General features: G+C 44.9%; 1 protein-coding gene across 1 annotated transcript in view; it reads left to right on the forward strand.

The window, feature by feature from the left end:
• Positions 1–23220, forward strand: part of CERS6 (ceramide synthase 6) — a 150080-nt gene that overhangs the window by 22634 nt on the left and 104226 nt on the right. The gene's annotated exons all lie outside the window — the stretch shown is intronic.

Raw genomic sequence — 23220 nt, forward strand, 5'->3', positions numbered from 1 at the left:
AAGACATAAAGCCAAAGCCTGAAGTCAGACACCTGTTGTGGAAGTAGGCTTGCCAACCTCTAGGTGGGGCCTGGAGATCTCCTGGGGTTGCAACTGATCTCCAGGCTACAGAGATTAGTTCCCCTGGAGAAAATGAGGGTGAACTCTATGGCATTACGGTCTACAACACTCAAGGTCCAACTCCAGATATCCAGGAATTTCCTAGCCTGGAGTTGGCAACCGTAGGTGCAAGGTATAGAAAGCCAATAGAACATGGTTTCCCAAAGTGATGCCCTTGGGAGCATAGCATCCACTGGTACTTGCCTCTCGCCCGCTGAGCTTTTTAGAAAGTTGGTGAGGCTATTGTAAGGCAAAACTTCTTATTGGCTGCCCTCATTCAAATGAGAGATAAATGAGTTTTCCATGGTTCAGGTAGCAGTCACAGCCACTGGAAGATCAGGAGGCTTGTGGTTCCATTCCCTCTTCTGGCTTTCCTTCTTTTTATTCCCCTTCTCTTTCTCTCTTCCTCCTGTGTTTTCTTTCACTTCTTTTTATTCCACTTCCGCAATTCTCTTAAAAAGCGAGGAGGAAGGTATTCTATTTGGCTTTGCCTCCTGAAAAGAGCAAGAGTCCAGTAGCACCTCTAAGACTAACAAAATTTGTGGTAGGGTATGAGTTTTCGTGAGCCGCAGCTCACTTCCGTTCCAAATTCTAAAGGTGTTGGCAGAGTCAGAATGGTTGGGGACCCTAGCAGTAGAACTTCATTTGTCCTTTTGGGACCTTGACTGGTGATTGTCAACTTTCAGATCGGCCAAGGAGCTCTAGTCTCAAACGTCCTGTGGGTAACAATGGCACTGGCATGTCCACTCACGTCTGCTTCTGTGGCATTTAACTCCGATCTTCTCTTGCTACTGAACTATTCTACAGATATGAACCAGTTTATGCCACCTTGCTAAGTGTAACTGACAACTGAAGTCAGATGGAATATGCCCATCTGCTAGCCTATAACCTTTTGATTCCTGGACTATTGTTACATGCTATATGTGGGGCTGCCCTTGAAGGAAATACAGGAGCTATAATTGGTGCAGAATGCAGCAGCTAGTTTGTCGACAACAGTGAAGAATTTTGAACACCTTACCCCAAGTTTAAGATTGTTATGCTGGCTGCTGATTTGCTTTATTTATGGTCCTAGTCCTAGAGCTAAGCTTTGAAGCCCTTTATGACCTGGGAACCTCATATCTGCAAGACTGTCTCCAACTACATGCTCTATAAGGCAGCTCCAGTAGCCAGACCAGGGGTTATTAACGGTTCCTCTGCTCAGGTTAGTGAGAACTCTTTCTGCTCAGCCTTTCCCAGTGGGCAGTCCTGTTTTATAGAGTGGGCTTCCTAAGGACATGAAGAATGCTCCTCCCTTGTAGAAATTTTGGAGGCTCTGTTAGGCAAAGCTTTTTTGGCATGTGACCTCTTAGTGGAGGTGAGTTATTACGATATGGCAAACAGCTTGCTCTCTTCTTTCCTGTTAGTGGAATGAGATTTTAGCTGGTGTTAATGACGGAAGCCATTTTGAGTCCTGTTTATTAGAAGGAAAAGTGGCATATAAACACTTTTAAATAAATAAAATCCTGCTAAATGAGATTTGTGAGGTTGCTGCAGCTAATCTTCAGAACTGTGCAGGGATTGTTGGAATGGAGTACAGAGGATCAGGGCTTTTTTTCTGGGAAAAGAGGTGGTGGAACTCAGTGGGTTGCCCTAGGAGAAAATGGTCACATGGCCGGTGGCCCCGCCCCCTGATCTCCAGACAGAGGGGAGTTTAGATTGCCCTCCGCTCCACTGAGGGCACTCTAAACTCCCCTCTGTCTGGAGATCAGGGGGCGGGGCCACCAGCCATGTGACCATTTTCAAGAGGTTCCGGAACTCCGTTCCCCCGCGTTCCCCCTGAAAAAAAGCCCTGCAGAGGATAGTATACTGCTGTAGATGTATGACCTGGAAAACGTACTAGATTTACTGGGTATAGCTTAACCAGAAGACTGAGGTTGCTTTGCAGGAGAAGACCATGGCAAACCGCCTCTGCTCCTCACTTGCTGGGTCGCCATAAGTTGGTTGCGACTTTATGGCACATGTGCACGTGCGCACACAGAGCTTAACCCAGTACAAGTGCCAGATGGTCATTACTGTATCATTAGAGGTAGTGCTTTCACTTGGTTCATTTTCTAGATGTCCTATTTTTGTATTCTCCCCTCTCTGAATTTCCTTTTTTATCCAGGAGTGCATCATTAATGATACAAAACATCTGAAATAGAAATGGAAAGGTGAAAACTATTAGCAGCTTATGGCAAATGGTAACCTTTAAAAATATCTTTTCTCGGCAGCTTGACTAAGTCCTAATAAGGGGGTGTGATCTGTAAAGAGTTGGTAAAGTAGATTTCAATCCTTCCCACCTCCCCTTGAGAAGAAATACCCATTGTATCAGGCTGCTTATCTGCTTTTAAACATTTTGTCGTGTTTTAATTTCACTGTGTTTTAAAGTGGGCAGAGAAGTTGACTACATGGACTTGGATTCTCTTCTCCCTAACGTGTCTTGTGTACTAAAGTGTGGGGAAAAAATGGGAAATGTGAGAAGTGGACTTAAATGAGAAATAAAATCTTAATTCAGTTCTTTATATTAGAGCAGCCCGCTCACTATTTTGCTAGCATTTTCTAGGGTGTTCCTCTCATTGCATATTTTAGGTACACGCCCAAGATGTAGTTATGTTCCCAGAGACTGTGTTGCAGCAACCGTCCCTAGCTAGCTCTCCAAAGTTTCTAGAAGTTAAATCTCTGAATGGTGACAGGATCTTGTCTTCTGTGTATATGTATATAAATATATGCACTTGACTCCTAAAGTAATGAGTAAAGTACATTTTGCCACCTGCAACTGCTGAGTATATTTGAGCTGTTGTTGGTAATTTACTTGAGGACGTGCATTTTTCTAGTATGTCTTTACCTAGAAAAAATCACCTTCTGGCTTCTCAAACTGGCAAGAAAACTGGTTATTGCAGGGCCCATGAGTTCTGTAAGCAGAATAAAGTCTTCTGCAATATGTAACATTTGAGTGCTGGGCAGAAATCTTTGAGAATTGAAGTTGTCCCCCTAATTGGAGGGAGTGCAGGCCTATGTTGGCAAACTTGTGTCCTGTCGGGAGCCCTGTTTGGCTGCAGTTCCATGCTGAGTGCGTACTTTGTGGCAGACCCATCCAAAGTGGGTTGACTCATCATGAATGCAGTTTGAGAGTGCTTCGTTCTTTCTCTTTCCTGCATTCTTATTTGTTGTTTGTCCAGAGAACTTGCTATGCTGTCATTGCATTGAGAGCCTGTGTGATGTAGCAGTTGGAGTGTCAAACTAGGATCTGGGAGATCAGGTCTGAATTCCCATTTGGCATGAAATCATTAAAAATTAACATAATTAAAGACCTAGCCAGCGTATAAAGAAAGCACAGAACGTTTAGTAGCCTAAGGTGATAAAACAATTCTCAAGCTAGAAGCTAATGGTAAAAACAATTTTAAAAGATCACCTTGTCCACAAAAAGCCTAGGTTAAAAGAATTTTTTTGGTTTGGTTCCTAAAATAGGCGCCAGGTGAGCCTCAAGGACATTCTACAGGCATGGTGTCGCTGATGAAAAACTTCAGTCTGTGGTCGCCCCTTGCCTCGCCTCTACAAGCAGGGCTTGTGAGGAGGGTCTTTCTTTTAATCAATATATCTTTATTAAAAAAATTACAACAATAAACTATTAAACTATATACAATCATGAATTTGCAGTCATACAAGAAGTTAATACTAAAGTCTGTTAACAAATACATACATCAAAATTAATAAACACATAACATGTCATAATAAGTAACTATTGAGTGCATTTTAAAGCAGTTTAGAGGGTTATATCTGAGCATATATCAAAAAATATAAGGAGAAAGTACTTGTAAATTCTGACATATTAAATTGACAGATTACTTATATATTTGCATATGTATGAAAGAGTTTAAGACCAGGTAAGGAACTATTATTTTCGAGGTATTTAAAGAAAGGAGGGTCTTAATGGGCAGGCTGGGTAGTACAGGAGGAAATGGTCTGTCTAGTAACCTAGTCTAGATTTGCCAACCTCCAGGTGAAGCCTGGAGTTTTTCCAGGTTTACAAGTGATTGGCACACTACTACAGAGATCAGTAGAAAATTGAGAAAATGGCGCTTCTGGAGGGTCGGCTCTATGGCATCACATCCCCACTGACTGTGGCCACAAGGCCGTTAGAATCTTAAAGAATGACCCAGCCAATCAAGGACCACGTAGCAGACACGATGATGCCACAGCCCTGTGTGACCAATTGTGATTTGCTCCATTCTGCTGTTGCTGATGGTGAACAAAATCAGTTCGGAATGAGGGCAACATTTTCCGAATAGCAAGCACCACAAAAGCAGCTACCAAAAATCTTCCAAGTGAGTTATTTCTTGACATTTGCCAGGGATGTTGATGAGAAAAGAAGCAATTATTAGTTGATTGGCAAAAGTTTTAAAAATGAGTGATTTGCATTGTTAAAATGTGCGTACAATAGCTTAGTCCCTTTGTCGCCGTGTTCCCCCTACCTCCGAAAATTAAACTGGCATGCTGTGTATTTCTAAAGAGAGTGAAAGAAATTAATGGCTTCTTATCAGGAAGCCAGTGCAAAATAAAAACTTTCTTACTTGAATCTCATTAATCAGATCTCCATTAGCAGGGATGATGAAATAATTAATTATTTCTCCAGCGCTGACTTAACTATAAAACCTGTCTTCACCAAAGTGAAACTTCGAATTTTTGAAACGGGGATGAAAATTGGTCAACTGAACCGGGGCTCTTCAGAATTCAGTATGTTGCAGTTGTGATACAAGCAAGATACATTTTAGAAAGACTTTTAATGTCAGAGGTATTACCCACAACGTTTTAAACATTAAACCACACTGGCTATGGGGCTGGAAGCACTACTTTCACATTTTGCCATGAGAATGCTGGCCAAAATTACCCTGTAGTCACTTGCCTTGGAAGTACGTGCTGAGGCCTGTTAAGGCCATTGTGTTCTACCCTCTCACCTGTTACTGTCAAGAACAGGGAATGGATGTAATGATTATTGCACCAATCTTTATTAATAATCCAGGCAGAGTGATCCGATGCCACATAGAGGCTTATTTTGGCAGTGTTTGTGAGAAAGCAATGGAATGAATTATGTGTTTCTAAAGACTGTGTGAAAACTACAGCAAAGTTGCTCATTAAAAAAAAGGGAGGAAAAAGTAGAATGTGTGCTATAAAGTATTCTGAGTATGAAGTGATATTTAATATATTAAAATGTCAAAATGTTTCATTCCTCTATTTTGGAACACGAGTAGCTATTTATTTTTACATCTTGTATAAGATGCCAACCAGCTGGTTGTGAAATACTTGTCTTTGCCATTTCATTGCATCTGAATTACTTAGAATTATAACAATTGGTTGTAGTTTTAAATGTACATAGCCAGCTGATAGCTCTGCCCCCCCTTTTAAGTAGTTTAACCTACAAATGTTAGGCACTCCTAATGTACAGATTAAGATAAACTAGCCAGATGGCAGTATTTGAAACCACCTATTAAGCTGGGACAGGGCCATGAACCATAGTTGTTGCTTACCTTGTTCTGGCCAGGGGACTTCCTGACCCCTGTTCATGCTCGTTGGACCATGGGGGGGGGATGGTATTGATTGACACCTGTATGGCACTTCCTGTTTCAGAACAGGAAGTGGAGCCATGATGTTATAGAAATTTCAAACATCTGTGCTCTTAGCATAGAGATTCTGAAATTCCTAGAGCATCATGATGTAATTTCCTGTTTCAAAACAGAAGTGAAATATCAGATGTCTCAAATCCCACCCCCCACATTCTCAAGGATGGCCCACTGAGGGCTGGTGACCCTACTATGAACCAGGAAGGGCAGGTAGACAAGGATTGAGGGCCCCCTCTACAGTAGCTTAGAAAGTAGATTTAGAATTGAGACACAAGGTTGCCCTCTCAGAACACTTGGGACTACTCTTCTTCTAGCTGCAGCCACTTTAGCCTTTTCCTGGTGACTAAGTTTTTTAAATGTGGTTCTAGGCTGGTCTCTTTAGGGAGAGAATTCCTGAGGGATGATGCCACAGCAAAAAAAAAAAAAAGGCCATGACCTTTTCTTGCAAGCTGTTGGTGGGCATGCTCTTGTGACACAAAGCCATTTTTAAGTATGCTGGTTCTAGGTCATATTGAAAATATCTAGAAGCCTTGGCTTTATCAATGAATTTGCATTCTAGAATGACATGATTGTACTTTGGATGTGATTTTTACTTGGCAAGCAAGAAATGTCATCAGACATCCAGTTTATTTGGTTTCTTGAAGTAATTGATCTACATTGCTGTTTCAGGATCTATACTACTTAAAAATATCCTGATTTATCCAGGAGTCCTTAACAGTAACCTGCCCTTTAGATAACAAATTGTGGGCAATGTGAGAATCTTCTCTGAAACAGTTGGAAAAGAACAATACATCTTTTCAACATCACTAATAGAAATGCCATTTCAGGAGTATCTATCACAGTTTCTTTGGTTTCCCAGTACCTTTGGGAAATCACACTATATGTGTTAAGAAATATTCTGAGAATTTGAAATCACCTGGCTTTTTTAATACAGGAAAAACCAAAGATTTGAACTCTCCATAGTAGTGGGCATTGACCATTTGAAGAGTTCTTGGCTGTATAGCCTGCTGTCAGAATTGCTTTTATAAAGCTACTGAAAGGGATACACTTCACACACCAGTTGCACATTTTCCTTTATGGGGATCATATGTGAAGTGGCCTGTGTTGTATATCATGGGCTACCACATTTAGTGAAGAATGTGTAATGTTGCTTGCTTGTTTCTAAGAGTCACTTTGAGCAAATTTGTCTCATATTCAGGGCTTATTTCGAGGGGGAACACAGGGGAACACAGTTCTGGCAGTTCCCCAAAGAGGTCACATGTCAGGTGGCCCCACCCACTTGACTCTCGGCCATTTTGGGCCTGTTTCAGCCTGGATTGAGCCAGATCAGGCCTCTAATGGGTGGTGGATCACTCTCCCACTCAGCAGCGGCCCGCTCCTGACCATTCTGGGCCCCTTTTTGGCCATTTTCAGCCCCTTTTTGCCATTTTGGGTCCAATTTTGGCCCTGAATGTCCAGGATTGAGTGCAAAACAGCCAGGATAGGTGATGTCAGGGGGTGTGGCGTATGCAAATCAGTTATGCTAATGACACACTTCCGATGATGGCAAGGGGTGTGGCATATGCTAATCAGTTATGCTAATGAGTTCCTCCAGCTCTTTTTCTATGAAATGACCCCTGCTCATATTGTTTGCAAATACGCAAAGCAGAAATAAAATGGATCCTGTTTTGTGCCTGATGACTTGATGACTTGAAAGCATTCGTTTTGGTTAGAACAAAAATGGTGATAATATGTTCATAGAAAAAGAAATCGAAAGGGAGTGACCATTTTGTTTCTTTGTAATGAGAAGAAAAGATAAGTTCTTCTGCTAGAGCAGCTGTGACGGAATGGGCATTAAATGCAAGGATTAACAACTGCTGCATCCAGAGAGAGGCAGGTAGAGGGTTAAAACAACTGCCTGAAGGGAGGATAATTGACAGACTGCTCCCCCCTCCCTGTGGTTGGCCAGTGAGAAGGTAACAAATTGGAACTGACAGGATTATCAGAGGGAGTCCATGCCTGGAATCTGACCGGGGAAGGTCAGACTGAGATTCCTCTGCATGAGGAAAAGGAGGGAAAAATTTGCCCTAACTGGGTCAGCTTAAGGTTGATAAAAAGCTTTCAGTTGAAGAACTAAAGTGGGAACGCCAGCCTTAATACTTCTCAGACAAGCTAGAACTGGGAGTGTGTGGTTGGCAGAGGAAGTGGGTAGTAAAAGGAGGCTCCCCTTCAGCCAAAAAAACAGGACTATATCTTTAGTGGAAGAATAATTCCTGCCCAGTGTCTGGAAAGGGTTTTTTGACTCTGAAGTACCCTGGGTCTGCAGTAAAAGAAAAAGAGTGTGGTGTAAAAGTCTGTATGCATAAACTGTGAAGTAAAATCAATGAAGGAACTTTAAGCAACTTAAGTCTGGATCTACCAACCTCTCACATTTAAGAACTGTAAATATTTGAAACTAAGCTTTAAGAAGACTATTCTGCCTCATGCTCATGAACTGTTCTGATCAACAAACTAAATTTACCTCAATTTTCCTTTCCCTGTCTGTCTTCATACTGCCTCTGCCTGTTGAATAAATCTGCCGTTATCTTTTTGAACTTTTCTTAGCCTCTCGTGCCATTTCATTTTAAAGGAGCATGGTCCTCTGTTTTTCCTCTACTTAAACTTGAGGTGGGCGATAAACCAACTATATATAGTGCTTGAAGTATGGGGCAACAGTAACTCTAAGTTACCCCCAGGAACACTAAATATGCGCTACCCAAGGCTTCCCAGCCCCAGTAAACAACCTCATCAGTTTTGGAGGGAAAATCTACCTCACAGTGGCAGGGGGTGGGTGGGTGGGTGGGTGGGGTCTGCCTGCGCATTATAGCAGCAAATCATATGTGCTCAAGTTAAAGAATTATAGCCACCCTGAGCCCATTTGTGCTGAGGGTGGGGTATAAATCGAATAAAATAAATAAATAAATAAAAGAATTGTACTCACAGCTCAAAAGAAGAATCAAACTGCATAGTTTAGAAATCTACTTGCAACCCAAACTTTGACATTGAAACATCAGTTTCTAAGTTTCTTGGGTAGAACACTTGGGCTCCGTATTTAATGCCAGGAAGCTTCTGTTAATGGAAAATGTGCTCTGCTGAGATGGGGTGGCCTTGGGCAAGTCGGTTCTCAGTGGCAGTGTCCCAAATGGAAAAGGTAGATGCTGTTTTGTCAGCCTTTTTTCAAATAAGAGAGCTCTTGGATTTCCTTCTTGGACAAGGTTTTGGAGCAGAGAGGTCACTTCTCCCTCTGAGGCGGAGGACATCGTGGGTGATTCCCACCGTCCAATCGGGGAGGCAGGAAATAGTATTTTTTCTTCCTCTTCCTCTGCGGTGGGACCACCCTCTCTCTCCAGTTCTTTTCCTGCCTCAGGGGAGAGCAGTACTCTTCAGGATAGCTCTGCTACCTTCTACCTGCTTTTTGTCTCTTTTTTCTCTTTCTATTTCCTTTCCCTCTTCTTACTCCTTTACCCTAATCCTTAAACGACCGATGGCTTCAAGGGAGTCATCGGACTCTGAAGAATCCTTTATGGATCGGGCTGCGAGCTGCCTCCAGGGAGCCGTCCTTCCGGAGGCGGAGGCATGCTCTACCGGCTCCGACTCGCCTCTAAGGCTTGATCGGACCCCCGGTGAGGAAGTGCAAGACGACGCGATGCAGCCCACAAAGAAACGGCCCCGTCTTCAAAAGAAGGTGCCGGAGACAGCCGCGGATCGAAAAAAGAAGTCTGTGAGCGACGCGGCTGCGCGAGGCCCGATTTCGGCGGGAACTGCTGCGGCAAGCGGTTTCCCGCCAAAATGAAAAGACGTGCTTGCCAACCTCCCGGCGGGAGAAACGCAGCACGAACAAGAGAGCTTGACGAAGGGCCTCGACAGATGCACTCCTGAAGATCGTGTAAGTGCCTCCTCCACTTCTATTTCCCCAGAGATGTTGGCAGCCATTAGGAGTTCCCTCAGACAGGAACTGTGGGCTCTTAGTCAGCAGGGAAATAATAGTCCTGCCCCTCCTCCATGCCCTAGTCTGCCTGGAACATCGCAGATGGGACTCAGACAAGGAAGTTCTTGGCCCACCAAGGCAGCAAAAAAGCAAGTTAAGACGGCCTGTAGAGCCTCAGAATGGATGCAGGAGGATCCCTCACCTAGTGAGGATTCTGAGGAGGGGGAATTTCTGTCTGAAGACGATCAGGACATAGAACCAAATCTGGAACAATCCCATAGACTTTTTCAGTCAGAGGACTATCAATACTTGCTGACCAAAACTCTTTCAGCCTTAGACTTGAAAGAGACAGAAATGGGGGAGGAGGAGGAAAACAAATCTGAAGGGCAGAAAACAAGACCTAAGGGAAACAGGGAGTTTTTCCCCAGGGCAGAGAACAGGACTAGGGTGTTCCCGTTCCCTGAGTACTTTGAACGACAACTGAAAGCTGAATGGACCCTGCCTGCAGCAGGCAAACAAGTCCCTAATGCTATTAAAAAATTGTATGTCTTACCAAATTTTGCCAACGAGCTTTTGCAGGTTCCCATCATTGATGCTCCTGTGGCAGCCCTCCAGTCCCAGGGCCTCCTTTCTGAGGACGGACAAGGCATGATCAAGGATGGTCTGGATAAAAAGGGTGAAGCGGTTCTCAAGAGAGCACATGAAGCCACAGCCATAGCTATTAAGGCGTCAGCAATTGCATCCTTGGTATCCAGGGCATCAGTAGTTTGGATTAGAAGACTTATACAGTTACTTCCAGAAAACAACAAGCGACTGTTGGAGGGAGCCAACAGAGTTCTGAAAGCCTGCACATTTACTGCTGATGCGACACTGGATTCATTGTCCTTCTCCTCCAGGGCGATGGCGGCGACAGTGACTGCGAGACGTCTCCTATGGCTCAGAACCTGGCCGGCTGACCTACAAGCAAAGATCATATTGATGTCTTACCCTTTTCAGGGAGGCAAGCTCTTTGGGGACCAACTGGAAAAGATTTTGATAGAAACCAAGGATAAGAAGAAGGCACTTCCCAAATCGGTGAAGAGACCTGATAGACGATCTTTTGGCTATCAACCATTTAGATCTCATCACACTTTGCAAAGGGGTCGTCAGGAACCCAAACGTGGATGGTCCAATTCCAGGACTCAACCAAGGAAGAGTAACTTCCATTCCAAGTTTAGCAGACAACAAGGTCACAGAGGAACCAGGCAAGACCCGGAGGACAAAGGTCAGAAACCCTGACTCACGGGTCATTCCGGTGGGGGGAAGACTACTTCACTTTCGTCAGACATGGATGGAATCCAAGGCAGATGCCTGGGCATCAGAAGTAGTCTACAATGGTTACTCTGTAGAATTCGAAACCTTTCCACCGGACCGTTTCGTGGCTTCCCCACTCAAGAAAGATCCACACAGACAGGCTATCACCTTTCAAGCGATCCAACACCTCATAGATATTGGAGCTGTCGAACCCGTTCCCCTATTCGAGAGAGGACAAGGGGTCTATTCAATCTTCTTCACAGTTCCCAAGAAGAACGGGGACTGGAGATCCATCCTAGACTTAAAGTATGTCAACCAGTTCATTCGAGTGAGACGATTCAGGATGGAATCCCTTCGTTCCATCACAGAGGCCCTACAACAAGGGGAATATCTTACCTCGATAGACCTGACGGAAGCGTATTTACACGTCCCCATTGCATCTGTGCATCGCAAGTTTCTGAGATTTTGTGTAAAGGACATTCATCTTCAATTCCGGGCAATGCCCTTCGGTTTGGCAACAGCACCACGAGTTTTTACCAAACTTCTGGTAGTACCAATCATCAGACTCAGGGAAAGGGGTCTCCATCTACACCCCTACTTAGACGACATCCTAATAAGGTCCGCCTCCAGGGATGCCTCCATCGAAGACACCAAGACAGTGATCCAGTTCCTGGAGAAGCACGGGTTTCTGATAAACCTGTCCAAATGCTCACTACAGCCATCGCAGAGATTGGAGCATTTGGGCATGATCTTAGACACTCGAATAGGCTGTGTCTTTCTTCCCGAGGACAAGAGGATCAAGACAAAAAGATTGATCTCTACAGTGATTGGTCAGCAGTCGTCTCCACTGATGGAATTAGCAAAGCTCTTGGGACTCTTAGTAGCAAACTCAGAGGCCATTTACTGGGGGCGTTTCCACACCAGACCACTACAGACCCTGTTGCGACCATTCCAGCTTCTGATTGCCCAGAAAGCAAAGACCAACCTACAGATCCCGAGAACTGTCAAGGAAAGCCTGAAGTAGTGGCTGGACGATGTCAACCTAGGACAGGGCAAGAGTTTTCTTCCTCCACGTCTCATCCAGATATTTACAGACGCCAGTCTGGTTGGCTGGGGAGCCACGCTAGAGCACAACCCAGCCCAGGGCGAATGGTCAGACAAGGAGCGAGAACTTCCCATCAACGTACTAGAGTTGAGAGCTATTTACCTAGCCATCTCACACTTCAGAAACCAGATACAATCCAGTCACGTCCTGATACGCACAGACAACGTAGCGGCGAAGACGTACATAAACAAACAGGGGGGCACCAGATCCTCACGTCTTCAACGAGAAGCTCACAGGATTATTCTCTGGGCGGAAGTCAACCTCAGTTCTATCCAGGCAGAACATATCAGAGGAATTCACAATGTCCACGCGGACTGGCTGAGCAGGGAACTTCTTCATCCGGGAGAATGGACTCTCAAGAGGGAAGTGTTTCAGATAGTGACATCGCATTTCGGAACACCGATGGTGGACCTCTTTGCCTCTCATCGCAACAATCAGGTTCCGAGGTTCTTCTCTCGTTTCTTTCATCCACGTGCGGAAGGCACAGACGCACTGACGTCGACGTGGCCGAAGGGTCTCCTATATGCCTTTCCTCCTCTTCCGACAATCCCCAGGGTATTGCGCAAGATAAGGGAGCAGAAGGCGGACGTCATTCTGATCGCTCCATGGTGGCCGAGAAGACCGTGGTTCTCGACACTCCATCTGATGTCGTCGACGCCACCACTCAGACTGCCGGATCATCCGGACTTATTACAACAGGGCCCTATCTGGCACCCACGGCCGGAGTGGTGGTCCTTGACAGGATGGAGATTGAGCGGGACCGTTTCCAACATCAGGGACTCTCGCCAGAAATCATAAATACCCTCATGGCTTCCAGAAAAGGGTCCACTGTCAGGATCTACAACTCGTCCTGGAAGGCCTTTATCAGGTGGTGCAAGCGGAAGAAGGCGGAACCATTTGATCCATCCCTTCAAACGATTCTGGGATTTCTACAAGAGGGCCTGGACAGGCATCTGAGGCCTGCGACTCTGAGGAAGCAGATTGCGGCTATTAGTTCAATCATCACAGAGATCGACGGCGTACCTCTGGCTTCTCATCCTCACGTTAAGCGATTCTTGCGAGGAGCCACCTTGCTGAACCCGCCGGTGATACATCGGTTTCCAACCTGGCGCCTGAATGTGGTTCTTTCGGCCTTGACAAAGCCCCCGTTTGAACCGATTAAGGACATTCACCTGAGATGGTTGCGACTCAAAACCATTTTTCTGGTGGCAATTACTTCTGCAAGACGCATTTCGGAAATGGGCGCCCTTTCCATAAGACAGGACTTGTGCATATTTCATAAGGACAAAGTAGTGTTGAGGACCGACCCTGCTTTCTTGCCCAAAGCGTATTCCACTTTTCACATGTCACAGGAGATAGATTTACCATCATTTTGCCCGAGACCGGTACATTCCAAAGAACGCGAATGGCATACCCTGGACGTAAGGAGGGCCCTGAAAACGTACATAATCAGGACAGAAACTATTCGACAAACTGATTCTCTCTTTATCAACATATCACAGCCTAGAGCGGGACATCGCATGTCTCCATCGGCCATTGCTTATAGCATTAAGACGTGCATTAAGGAAGCCTACAAGGCACAAAAAATGGACATTCCAGCAGGTATTACTGCTCACTCGACCAGAAGTGCGGCTACTAACGCGGCTCTGAGAAGGAACGCAACCATTGTAGATATTTGCAAGGCAGCTACTTGGTCGTCTGCTACCACATTCATCAAGCACTACCGTTTACACACGTATGCTTCAGCTGATGCAGCTTTTGGACGTAGAGTGCTTCAACATGTAGTGGAAGACGAAGACTCCGTCCCACCCAGAGGATAGACAACTGCTTTGGGAGCACCCACGATGTCCTCCGCCTCAGAGGGAGAACGGGCCCTTGGACACTTACCGTGAAGGGTCCTTCTCCTCTGAGGACAGGAGGACATCGTGCCCTCCCAGAGTCTTCATCTTCTCCGATTCGGAGGACAAGAGTCAATGATCTACCATTTCTTCTGCTGCATCTTTATTACGATCTTATGCCTTGCCTTATTCGTTCCTCTCTGTATGTTTTTACCTGTTGATGTTGTTTGTTCTTGTTACCTTTTGTCTCTTGTTAAGGTTACAGTGAATTTAGTTTAGAATATTTTAAGGCGTTGAAACTGCTGAGGGGAATCACCCGAACTGAAGAGAGAGGGTGGTCCCACCGCAGAGGAAGAGGAAGAAAAAATACTATTTCCTGCCTCCCCGATTGGACGGTGGGAATCACCCACGATGTCCTCCTGTCCTCAGAGGAGAAGGACCCTTCACGGTAAGTGTCCAAGGGCCCGTTCCATAGGTCACTGAAAAGTTTAACTGCTCCTTGCCATGCAAGTCAGTGGTCAGCAATATATGAGCAAGCAGAATTGTAGTTTGCTTGTTTCCTGGGAGCAATCTGAAAGACAAATGTTTCTGCCCACTCACACACAATTATTAAATGGTTCTCTGTATCCAGTGCTTGTGCTTGCTTCTTCTGTAGTGTGTTGCATGCAGTTTTTAAGGAACTTCCCAATAGATGATCCGCAGTCAAATCTAACGGATAGGAGTTTCTGAAGTAGTGTCCTCACAGAGCCTGAACAGAATAGTTAACCAACTTCAGTGAAGTCTGACCAAGGTCAGCTTAATTTTATCAACACTGCCCATTCAAACAAAAGTGGCATTACATTCTAACATATCAGATGCTATTATTGTGGAATTAGCATGCTAATCCAGCCAAGCAGAAGCTCCCTATAGGGTTGTTTTTGGTGGCAGCAGTAGAGAAGGGCTATGGCAGGGTTCAGTTAATCTAGTATGCTAGGTCACCAGAGTGCCTGGAAATTTCATCATGGCACTTAATGCGTAAAGTAAATGCAAACCCTTATTCTAGGGTTGCCAGGTCCCCATAGGATCCAGCACTTACCGGTCATAAGGCTTTGCTTTCCCTCGTTCCCGAACTTGGCACAATGGCATCACTTCCAGAAGTAACCTCATTGTGCTGGGGTTGCAAGAATGTTGCCACACTTTGCTCATGGCCAATTCTTTCAGAGTCAGACTGTTTGCAGCCAAAATCAGCTCCTTTGAAGCGCGGGAGCACTCCTGTGGCTGGTGTGATGATGTCACTTCAGAAAGTGACATCATCATGCTCTGCTGAGAATGTGCCTGTCACACACTTGCCTGGCTCGTTTGCCAGTGGTGGACAATCTCCGGGTGTCTTGCCACCACCCACTGATTGCCAATGATGGGCGGACAACAGGGCAAACCGCTGGGAGTTTGCCCACCACCAGCGGGCACCTGGGAACCCTGCCTTAATCTCTTACTGAGTCTTAGCTTGGCTGTCTCCATTTCCAGTAGCCCTTGACCACTCCTGACCTGTTCTCCCTTGCTGTAATCGAACGGATTCTGCTAAAAAAAAATAAAGCACCCAATTATTAAAGCCTCAGAGAACATTTGCAGCCATCTCTGGACCCCATCCCAGCTCTTGTCTATCAGTGTTTGCTATCTCCCCACCGCTTCCTTTTTTTAAACGCCCATATTAAAGCAGCTGTGCCCCCCAAAGTTTCACCCAATTTTGTATATACACACTAGGTCCAGTTCCTCCAGTTTTTACTGAGGCACAAAAATGTCAGCTTTTGTCACTAACACCTTTATTTCTATATTTGATCCTGGTTGAAACTTCCTCTGAATCCATGTGTCTTTCTGTATAATGGTTGCCAACTAATCTGTGTCTGTTTGTGTGGGAGGTGGTTGAGTGGCTGGGCTCTTGTGCGTTCAACAGCTACGCAGTTCAGTAAGTGCAGCTTTTTCCATCATGGAGACATTGTGATAGAAGATGCAGAGTACTGCCAGCAGAATTGGCACCCTTCCATCGTAGGATACAATATGAAACAGAGTAGTAATGCGGAGAGTAATAAGCCAAGAGAGTGTCACGGAGAAATTTCACAGCCTCCTGACATAATTTTGTTTACATGTGCGTTTAGCTAAGTAGGGCTTGTGGATACCTTCATCCTCTGATAAAGCTAAAACTCTTTTGTGTATCTGGCAAGTTGTTGGGAAAAGAAAATCTTCTGTGTTTTTGTTAGCGCGCGCGCACACACACAGAGCCCTTTGGTCTCTACTTATAAGTGCAGCTTTTGCTGAAGTTCTTGATAAGAGGACCTTCAATACTCCATGGGTGTTATCTTTTACTGTCTTTAAGTCATCATATGCCTCTTTCTCTGGTAGAAAAATCTAATTATTCTGCTAGTGATGTTTTCTGTTTTAAGATACCGTTGTGGGACTTAGCAGATTCCAGTTTTGATGTCCTCACTAGGGGGTCACTGGAGTGATTCTGCAGGCTCAGAACAGAAGCGGACAGTCAGCTCCAGGAATATTTTTTTTATTTGTTTCTACAAAGTGCTCTCCAGTTCTCCTCTTACTTACCTTCTCAGTGAGTTTGATAAACTCAAAGCCATGCATTTTAATTAAGAATTGAGTGGGATTTGACCACCATGTGCAAACTCAGTGCATGCCTCTTTCCCTCCTGTTTTGTGTGGTTGTATCTAATTTCAGTTAACTGCAGCAAACACTTCTTTTATTCTGTATGGTTGTGATGGATACATCTAATTATTCTTTGCGTTATAACTACTCAGATGCAGAAGACCTCTGAACTGTATTATCTGGCAATAATTCTTTGTTGATGCATCACCTGTACACTGAGTGTTTTATTTCAATTTTGGGCAGCTCAGTGCTTTGTTTCGTGTTAGGGCAGCCCTTGATGTCTTATGGAGAACCCAAAAGATAGGCCGAAGAAGAGACAATTGCTAGTAGATACATCGGTGGAGATGCAGTTGAGTAGAAGTTCCTTAAGATAGTCCGCACCTTTTTTTTAAGTTTTGGAGGTTTGGGCCTCAATATTAACTCTAATCTCAATAGGCTGAATATTCCAGAGGCCCTAAAGATAGACATCTGTCCTGTACCTCACTTAGGTAAATTATCTAGATGAATAAAAACCTATCACGGGACACAGGGTACCTACAGAAATGGGTGCTGGACCCACTCTATTACCATGTGTGGTCAGGAAGGCATTTATATATTAAATGAAAATAATGGAGATATCTGACTCTCCCTGAAATCTGCTGAAGGTTGCTCACAGCATAAAGCTAACAACAACAACAACAACAACAACAACAACTGCACTTATATACTGATCTTCTAGACAGGTTAGAACCTCACCCAGAGCGGTGAACAAGTTAGAGCCGAAACAGACGAGATGAGTTCCCTCAATTCAACCTGGGTTGAATTGCCTCAAGGATTGACGGGAAATGTAGGCATTTCTCCTTCCCGTCGCTCAGAGGAGGAGGGGGAGGAGGAGGGCTCCTCTCGCCCTGCCACCGCCGTTCCCAAGTGCGAGGGACTTGAGGTGCCTGGAAAGTGGCGGGGGGATGCTCTTGCTGCAGCCGCCCCCCGCCCCCCCCCGCCCCAGCCTCTTCCTCTCGTCCTCCTTCCTCTCGGCTTCCTTCTCCAGCAGCGAGAGAGGCGGCGGCGGCGGGCGGCAGCAGCAAGAGCGCCGCTGCCGCCGTGCCCCAGCCTAAGAGCATCCCCCCACCACTTTCCAGGCTTTCTAGCCCTCCTCCTCCCCCCTCCTCCTCTGAGCGACGGGAAGGAGAAATGCCTACATTTCCCGTCAACCCTTGAGGCAATTCAACCCAGGTTGAATTGAGGGAACTCGCCTGTTTCGGCTCTTAGTGTTGTTATTATCCCTACAATATAGCTGGGGAGCTGAGGCTGACAGGAGAGGCTTACCCAAGGCCACCCACTGAGCTCATGGTAGTAGTGGGATTCAAACCAGTGGAGTACTGATTCGCAGCCAAACCACTTAACCACTGTGCTACAGCAGCTCAAATGTACATCAGTCAGTTAACACTCAATAAATACTATGCAAATGTAATGGTTCTAATGGACAAATAGTGCTATAAAGTTAACCCAGGCAGTAGCAAAACAACCCAGAGTACCAAACTTAGCAGCAAGAGGCAGAGCTTTTTAAAAAAGCAAACCACCATCATAAAAACTGTTGGCTCAATACAGGCCATAAAATTTCACAACACGATATCTAATAACCAAGTGGAGGGGTGGGGCTGCTAAAAATCTTGACAAGCAAGCATGTTTTGACCTGTACCCTAAATGTCAGTAAAGTAGACACTGGGTGTATCTTCAGCAATAGGGTATTCCAGAAACAGGATGCCCGTACCAAGAAGGCCCTCTTGGCAGTTGCCACCTTCCTTTCCTCCATTGTAGGGACACAGAGTCAGAAGCTGGCATTCCTTCAGATACTCTGGCCCTGAAGGCTTTAAAGATAAGCACAACAGTTTTGAATGTACCTGGAAACAAATAGGCATCCATTGCAGATCTGTTCCTTAGAGCCAAGCTACAAGCAATGAATTACACTTGCCTGGCAAGTGAACAGACTCGCGTGTATTCCTCCCTGTTCACTGGCCATTCACTTGCACTCCACTTGATCAAGTCACTTGTAGCTTAGCTCTTAGTTAACTGGATTATCCAGAATGACAAAGACCTCACATGGAATTCAGGCTACCTATAGGAAAGTGATCCTGTCCCTTGTCTATTGACATGCATAGTAGAGGGGGACACCCTCCACCTGAGCAGTGACTAGCACAGACTGGTGTAAGGGAACTTTGACAGAACAGTGGGGTACCTCTAAAAGCTTGGAAGGAATACTGAAAATCTGAACAGAGTAAAGTCAGCAACAGAGTTTGGGGAGGGAGAGAATATGTACAGCTGGTTCGATTGTCAAATTAAAGTGGGCATAAGAATTGCAAGCGATTAAACCCAACATTAGAATGTCCAAGTTGAGAACCAAACAAGTTGAGAACCAAATATTCTAGGTATCAGCACACAAAGGAGGGACCAAAGAGGTAGAGCAAGAGAATAAAGCAGAGTTAGCTATAGCTGCCCATCTGTCCCTGGCTGAGCTTCCCCTGTGGTGCTGGGGCTGAAGAGTACTGATGGCTTTGCTTCAGATGCTGGCTGTAGGCTCCAATTAGCCAGCAGCTGTGGCTCCTGATTACCAGCCTCTGCTGAGTCAGGGCCGGCTACATGGAGCTCCTCTTCTCCTGAGGAGTCCTGGCTGGCTACACGAAGCCCCTCTCCTCCTGAGGAGGAGTCCTCGCTCTCACTGAGCCCAGACTGGGCCATGACTCCCAGTTCCCAGATCCAGGCATCTGGGCAGCCAGTAAAGGGAGCAGCAGAGAAGAGGCTGAGCAGGCAGAGGTTCAGTTGGCAGCTGGGTGACTTTGGGTCAGTCACAGCTCTGCCAGAGCTCTCTCAACCCCACCCACCTCACAGGGTGATTGTTGTGGGGATAATAATAGCGTATTTTGTAAACTGTTCTAAGTGGGCTTTAAGCTGTCCTGAGGGGTGGTATATAAATTGAATGTTGTTGTTGTTAGTTTGTAGACAGATTCTGGCCCCAGTTATAGGAGAACTTTCAGGACTGGGGAGAGGGGAGGGGATGAGGTGTGCGTTCAGGTTGGCCAAAGATAAGGAGAGTGGTCCAGGATCCATCCTATATTCAAAGAGGTGGGGTGGGGAGGGATGTGTCTGGAGACAGTTCTTAGTAACCTCACAACTGGGCTTCCTTGTACAGTCCAAATTACATTACTGGGACAGTCAGACCTATTTGTATGGAAATGCAAACACAGCTACAGTTCCTTCCTCGGTAGAATGCTAATGCAGTATGATCTTTTGTGCTGAAAACACACTGACCACTGGAGCAGCTTTGATTAATGATCCGATAGCCTGATACTAAGCGCTGTCCAACTTGTGTCACGAACAATGATTTCCCTCAATAGTGGTGGTGAAATTAGATGTGATCTGACTCATTCTGCCAGCCCTTGGGCATTTGATGGGATAATGGCCAGCGAATTTTTCCCCCGGGCTGCTGAGGCTAGCAGAAATAAGCTGGTCTTATGTCCAAATAGAGATGGGGCAGGGAAGGTAAATCATAATGGAAGCGTTTGTCTTTTCATTGCCTTGGGGGAAGCCTAAGGCGTCTAGCTTCTGGTCCTGCCATTAGCCATACATGTCTTCTTCGAGCCTGCCCTGCATGTTCCTTCCCCCTTTATCCGAACAGGCTTCTCAGCATACTCTCCCTGATTAGTTTGGGTTGTTTCTGTAACTACCTCAAACAATGAATTTTAATACATTAGCAGGCCCCTTAGAATAGCTCCTTTAGAATCATAAGTAGGTTTGCTTAGAAGTAAGTTCCATTTTATTCAATAGAGTTTACTCCCAGGAAAGTGTTCTTAGGATTGCAGCCTTAACTCTGGCTGGCCATGATGCTAGGTGATGGAAGAGCCAGTGAGCAAAGCACAATAAAACGGTGAAATTAATCACCGTTTCATTCCTCGCAGCTGCCTGCTTATTTTCTTAAAAGACATGCACTGTGAAGATGTGGCGTAGTTGAAACAAAATTAAATGGTTTTGCTAGTTTTAGCCTTTTAAAAAAATATGGCACATTTGAGCACAATAGTTGCTACCTTAACATTGTACTTTTAAATACTGAGGGACTGTTAAAAACCTTGCCCAGATACAAATAGTAGCCATGACAAATCTGGCTGCATACATTTACGTTCAGTTACTTGAGTGGGATGGCAAGATTTAATTTTGCGCATGTGCTAATTTCCTTCACAGTTTACAAGATTGTTGGCATGTATCCAGTCATTCAGTTCCAACAGCTTAAAACTTCAGAAGTGGAGGCAGCATTTGTTGCAGATTTCCCTCACCGGCTTTGGCCCCCAGTGCGGTTTCTAAGGGCCTGTGGACCCCAGGAATGAAATGGGGGGGGGGGGTTCTTGCTGGATTTCAGTGGGAGAGGAAAGTAGGAAAGTCTTGCTCTGCAAACAGTCAAAACACGAGATGAAATACCTAGATTCAACTCGTGTTCTCTTACCTAAAGGTTTGTCGGGAAGTGTAGGCATCCTTGCAGCTTAAAGTTTAGCATTTACAGAGCAGCAGGGAGAAGTGCAGGTGTCCTTGCAGCTTAAAGTTTAGCATTTACAGAGCAGCAGAGAGGGATGTGTGGGGGTCCTTGCAGCTTAAAGTCTCCCGGTGCAGCCAGGCATCACTCTGCAGGGCCAGGCCGGGTGAGGGGAAGGGAAAATGCCGTGATGCACCTTGAGAGTGGGAGGAAAGGCGCCCCACGCCTGCACTTCCCTCTTCGCTGCTCTGTAAATGCTAAACTTCAAGCTCCAAGGACGCCTGCACTGTAAGTGCTAAACTTCAAGCTGCAAGGACGCCTGCACTGTAAATGCTAAACTTTAAACTGCAAGGACGCCTGCACTGTAAATGCTAAACTTTAAGCTGCAAGGACGCCTACACTTCCCGGCAAACCTTTAGGTAAGAGAACACGAGTTGAATCTAGGTATTTTGTCTCGTGTGTTTTGAGTCAAAGTCTTCCAATGGACCAATACCCCCCATTGATTAGTCTATCCCCAGTGACTTTTGCTTTTTTCAATGAAACATTTTCATAGTAATCTTAAAATTAAGAGCAATGTTCTTAAATAAAAACTCAAAGCAAACAAAATTCATATTTTTTAAACTTGGGGTTAAAAAAAAGATACCCTTCTCCATCACAAGTATGAGATAGCAAGTTCAGATGCAGTTGCTGCAAAACAGACGGTAAAATCCCTGTATTTTCTGATTTACACCATTGGGACTACTTCCTAACTTGTTTGCACACCAGGTGAGTGAAGTTCTTACAGGCTACTGATTGGAGCATGTAACTAAAGTAATACACACAGAGCAACATACACACACAGCCCTATAGTGAGTCAAACCCATAGTCTGTCAAGGTCAGCATTGTCTAGTCTGCCTGGCAGTATTTCTCCAGAGTCTTGAGTGGAGGTCTTAATTGTCTCCTGCTACCAAAGCCTTTAACTGGAAATGCTGGGAACTGAACCTGAGGCCTTCTGGCATCCAATAACAGTTGTTATTGCTGAGCTTATAAAATATGAATAATATTAATCCATCTCTTCTCTTCTTTCTTGCAAGTACTCCAGGATAGGAATCTCATGGCAGTTAATAATGTAGATGGAGGTAAGTGTAGATAAGTATAGTGATATCTTAATTTCAGGCCATCATCTAGCAATATGTTAGTATGAGCGCTGGAATTCTCTTGGATGTACAGGTTGAACATAGGATCATTCTGATGCCCTTGACAAAGTTTGTTTCTGAAACGAGCTGATTTCGCTGACATCTTGTCGGGCTAGGGGCTTGCAGTGTCAAATCCATGCCCCTGAACTCTGTAATGGTCCTGCCTGTGGAAAGTACAAACTATTATTAGTACTGACCTGAAATTAAGATATCACTATACTTACCTCCATCTACATTATTAACTGCCATGAGATTCCCTCCGGGCATACCTGTAAGAAAGAAGAGACGGATTAATATTATTCATATAAGCTTGGCAATAACAACTGTGAACTCAATGGCCGTGAACTATTACATTTGGATAGTATTTAGTGAGTGTTAATTGACTGATGCTTTAATATTAATATTTAAGTTAGTTGTGGAATATAGGATTTAAAATTGGTAAATTTAAAATTGGTAAATGTTAAGTACATTGTGTCTGCGATATTTTTGACGATTTGATATGGTTTATACCTCCAGCTGTGGAGAATTCCCTTCGTATCTTAGTTCTAGTGTTACCCGGGGGGGGGGGGTGCCTCTTTACATTTAGATTAATTCTGATTAGCGCCAGTTGCACTCTTCAGACAGCCTTTTCTTTGTTGTGGCCCTCTATTAGGATTGTGCCATTAAGTCGTGGGCTTTTCCTGTGGTAGATCTATTCCTCTGGGACAGTCCACTAGAGTGAGAAGGCATGTAGGAGAATGTGTTCTGTTTCAGAGCTCTGTTGGTGAAGGGCAAACTGTTTGGGCAGATTTGGGCTGCTTTTTTAATCCATATTTTAAAAATCTTTGTGTTACTTTTTGTCTTGTTAATGGACTGATTTGTTTCTGTGCAACTTCTTCTGGTGCTGTTTGAATGCAGGAGATACAGTAGGATTTGAGTGTAAAGAGATACGGGCGGATGTAATATTTTAAGAGATAAATGGTCAGTGTGTCTGTGCGTGTTTGAGTGGGAGGCATGTAG

This window comes from Eublepharis macularius, chromosome 2 (genome assembly GCF_028583425.1).
Source record: "Eublepharis macularius isolate TG4126 chromosome 2, MPM_Emac_v1.0, whole genome shotgun sequence".
Taxonomy (NCBI): Eukaryota; Metazoa; Chordata; class Lepidosauria; order Squamata; family Eublepharidae; genus Eublepharis; species Eublepharis macularius.